At 45.8% G+C, this 4,618-nt stretch overlaps 1 pseudogene; it reads right to left on the bottom strand.

Annotated features, from left to right (window-relative positions):
• Positions 1–355: 355 nt before the first annotated feature.
• Positions 356–473, bottom strand: LOC126185712 (5S ribosomal RNA; annotated as a pseudogene).
• Positions 474–4,618: the final 4,145 nt, after the last annotated feature.

Here is a 4,618-nt window from a genome sequence, read left to right as displayed (position 1 = left end):
TTGATTGCAGGATTTAGAGAGTTCTGTAGCTGACAATGAGGGCTGTCTCTGATTTATACCTCGTTCATGGGTGTGTGTATTGCCTATAGCGCAAGTTAGTTTAAGTTATATTAAGTAGTATGTAGGCTTAGGGACCGCTTAGGGACCGATGATCTCAGCAATTTGGTCCCATAAGATGCGCTCCGTCTTCAGGCCACAAGTGGCCCATCGGGACCATCCTTCCGCCGAGTCATCCTCAGTTGAAGATGCGGATAGGAGGGGCGTGTGGTCAGCACACCGCTCTCTCGGTCGTTATGATGGTTTTCTTTGACCGGAGCCGCTACTATTCGGTCGAGGCTGAGTGCACCCCTAAAAATGGCAACAGCACATGGCGGCCCGGATGGTCACCCATCCAAGCGCCGGCAACGCCCGACAGCGCTTAACTTCGGTGATCTGACGGGAACCGGTGTATCCACTGCGGCAAGGCCGTTGCCGGTCCCATAAGACCTTACAACAAATTTTAAATTTGATTTATAAGGACCTACTGTAAAACAAGAACCATTAACATGTGGGCTAGTGTTCGGAAGGAGGGTAGTTCATTTCTACATCCGACTATTCATATTTAGGTTTTTGATCGTTTCCCTAAATCGCTCAAGGCAAATGCCAGGGTGGTTCCTTTCAAAAAGATACGGCTGATTTTGTTCCCCCTTCTTCTACAATCTGAACTTGTGCTCCGTCTATAACAGTCTCGCCGTCGACAGGATGTTAAACGCTAATTTTCCTTCAGTGCTTTATCTAGTCTTGGCTAGTTTGATCAAGTACGCAAGTGCTTGAAAAGTGGAATCAAAGCATTAATTATTTAATTGTAATTTGCTTCTATTTCTTCGCTTCTCGTTACCTTTTTGTACCTCACCTTCCTTAAAAATCCTGGCGTAGTCACATAGGATAAATCGGCGATGGCGAGGACTTTATTTCGGGGGCAGGGCCGGACACTGCTGCTCGAGTTGTGGGCTGCGAAGGTCAAAGTCCGGCGTTGTACCGCCAGATGCTTCTCCAGTTCCACTGAGCTCAGAGATTCTGCGAAGCCTGCGAAGATGCGAAATATTTGAACTAGTTTACAACTAAGCTATGAAGAAATATTTAAGCCTAAGTCTTATTCATTAAAAAGTGAGTCACTTATTTTACTCTTTCGTTCATGCAATTACAATGTCAATAAGAAAACATTTATCTGAAATGAATTTTACACGAAAGTTTAAGTACATTACAATACGTAACAGAATAAAATTACAAGATTCGAAGATGGTCCTGAAAGGATTAAAGACCACCACGGCTGTATTCTAAACTTTATTTCAGGCAACGACAGGTTTTGAAAAAACGCCTATTTTTGCATGTAATGAGCTTACAAGAGAATGTTTATACACTACTGGCCATCAAAAATGCTACACCACGGAGATGACGTGCTACAGACGATAAATTTAGCCGACAGGAACAAGATGCTGTGATATGCAAGTGATTAGCTTTTCAGAGCATTCACACAAGGTTGGCGCCGGTGGCAACACCTACAACGTGTTGACATGAGAAAAAATGGTTCAAATGGCTCTGAGCACTATGGGACTCAACTGCTGAGGTCATTAGTCCCCTAGAACTTAGAACTAGTTAAACCTAACTAACCTAAGGACATCACAAACATCCATGCCCGAGGCAGGATTCGAACCTGCGACCGTAGCGGTCTTGCGGTTCCAGACTGCAGCGCCTTTAACCGCACGGCCACTTCGGCCGGCGACATGAGAAAAGTTTCCAACCGATTTCTCATACACAAACAGTAGTTGACCGGCGTTGCCTGGTGAAACGTTGTTGCGATGCCTCGTGTAAGGAGGAGAATGCGTAGCATCACGTTTCCGACTATGATAAAGGTCGGATTGTAGCCTATCGCGATTGCGGTTTATCGTATCGCGACATTGCTGCTTTCGTTGGTCGATATCCAATGACTGTTAACAGAATATGGAATCGGTGGGTTCAGGAGGATAATACGGAACGCCGTGCTGGATCCCAACGGCCTCGTATCACTAGGAGTCGAGATGACAGGCATCTTATCCGCATGGCTGTAACAGATCGTGCAGCCACGTCTCGATCCCTGAGTCAACAGATGGGGACATTTGCAAGACATCAACCATCTGCACGAACAGTTCGACGACGTTTGCAGCAGCATAGACTATTAGCTCGGAGTCCATGGCTGCGGTTACCCTTGACGCTGCATCACAGACAGGAGCGCCTGCGATGGTGTACTCAACGACGAACCTGGGTGCACGAATGGCAAAACTTAATTTTTTCGAATGAATCCAGGTTCTGTTTACAGCATCATGATGGTCGCATCCGTGTTTGGGGACATCGCGGTGAATGCACATTGGAAGCCTGTATTCGTCATCGCCATACTGACGTATCACCCGGCGTGATGGTATGGGGTGCCATTGGTTACACGTCTCGGTCACTTCTTGTTCGCATTGACGGCACTTTGAACACTGGACGTTACATTTCAGATGTGTTACGATCCGTGGCTCTACCCTTCATTCGATCCCTGCGAAACCCTGCATTTCAGCAGGATAATGCACGACCGCATGATGCAGGTCCTATACGAGCCTTTCTGTATACAGAAAATGTCGACTGCTGCCCTGGACAGCACATTCTCCAGATCTCTCACCAATTGAAAACGTCTGGTCGATGGTGGCCGAGCAACTGGCTCGTCACAATACGCCAGTCACTACTCTTGATAAACTGTGGTATCGTGTTGAAGCTTCATGGGCAGCTGTACCTGTACACGCCATCCAACCTCTGTTTGACTCAATGCCCAGGCGTATGAAGGCCGTTATTACGGCCAAAGGTGGTTGTTCTGGGTACTGATTTCTCAGGATCAAACACCCAAATTGCGTGAAAATGTAATCCCATGTCAGTTCTAGTATAACATATTTGTCCAATGAATACCCGTTTATCGTCTGCATTTCTTCTTGGTATAGCAATTTTAATGACCAGTAGTGTATTAATCAAGAAGAAAAATATTCTTCATGATATACGAAAAAAATCAGACAAGAACTGCGTCGTTGCTACGATACGCTTGTGAAACACAGAGCTAGTGAACCATATGAGCATCAGTCCTGCTCCATTGTTTATAAAATCGCAGGAGCGGCAGCCTCAGGGAGCATAACAACATAATGTACACGGCAAACATGTGATCGCGTCTCCGCAACCGTCTAGAGGAAATGACTGCAGCCTGAAGACAGATGGTACATATGTGAAAATGCTACTCCATAAAAATTAACAGATTACTTTGAATTACAAAAGCACACAAAACTATGTATTGTCTCTTAATTGTATAATTCAGTGTGTAGTAACGATCCCAACGTAAGCAATCAGGCGTATACATGGTGTTTCAGAAGTGATAGTCAATAATTCTCACATGGAAAGTACAGGCCAAAAGTAGCTAAAAAGCTAAAATAAACATGAATCCGGAAATCTATCGTTGCCGAGGTATCGCATTAATTGCAGTTGGAACCAACTGTAAATGCCCCTGGATACTGCAGTGTTTGTGTTGGTATCTCAAGGTTTGGGATCGACCACCTGTCTGTCTGCTCATGCGCAACTTCCCTTTCCCCCTCGGTACACTGTGCCGTACCGGCCTCACATTCAGTTACGGACATGAAAGCACCATGTACAGAGGTGACATCAAAGAAGAGTACACTGAAATGTACTTCATATATGTCAAAGGGAATGGCAGTGCTCTTGAGGCTGCGTGATTGTACGGAGAAACTTTTCCTCTCCGCGGGATGCCCGACAGGCGTACAGTTAGCCTGTTACATCAGGGCCATAGAGAAACCGGAAATTTTGCACAGCATGTACTAGAAGACCGACCCAGGTTCACAACACCCAATGTTCAGGAAAGGGTGTTACTCATTGTACACGAACGTTCGAGCACTTCAACAAGGAGGATTGCTACCTAAGAATGTGTCCTGAGTCATAGCAGTGTGTGACCGATTTTACATCGCAAGTACTCTATATAAAGTGAAGCGCCGAAGAAACTGGTATAGGCATACGCATCCAAATACAGAGACATATAAACAGGCAGAATACGACGCTACGGTCGGCAACGCCTATGTGAGACAAGTGTCTGGCGCAGGTGTTAGATCTGTTGCTACTGCTACATGCAGGTTATCAACATTTAAGTGAGTTTGAACGTGGTGTTATAGTCGGTGCACGAGCGATGGGATACAGCAACTCCGAGAGAGCGAGAAAGTGGAGATTTTCCCGTACGACCATTTTATGAGTGTACCGTGAATATTAGGAATCCGGTAAAACATCAAATCTCCGACATCGCTGCGGCCGGAAAAAGATCCTGCAAGAACGGGGCCAACGATGACTGAAGAGAATCGCTCAACGTAGCAAAAGTGCAACTCTTCCGCAAATTGCTGCAGATTTTAATGCTGAGCCATCAAAAAACGCGAACAAATCAACGAAACATCATCGATATGGGCTTTCGGAGCCAAAATCCACTCGTGTGCCCTTGATGACTGCACGACACAAAGCTTTATGCTTCTCTTGGGCCCGTCAGTACCGGCATTGGACTGTTGATGACTGGAAACATGTTGCC

The sequence above is a fragment of the Schistocerca cancellata genome, chromosome 4 (assembly GCF_023864275.1).
Source record: "Schistocerca cancellata isolate TAMUIC-IGC-003103 chromosome 4, iqSchCanc2.1, whole genome shotgun sequence".
Taxonomy (NCBI): domain Eukaryota; kingdom Metazoa; phylum Arthropoda; class Insecta; order Orthoptera; family Acrididae; genus Schistocerca; species Schistocerca cancellata.
The sequence above is the reverse complement of the archived record's forward strand: the minus strand, read 5'-3'. Positions and strand labels throughout refer to the sequence as shown.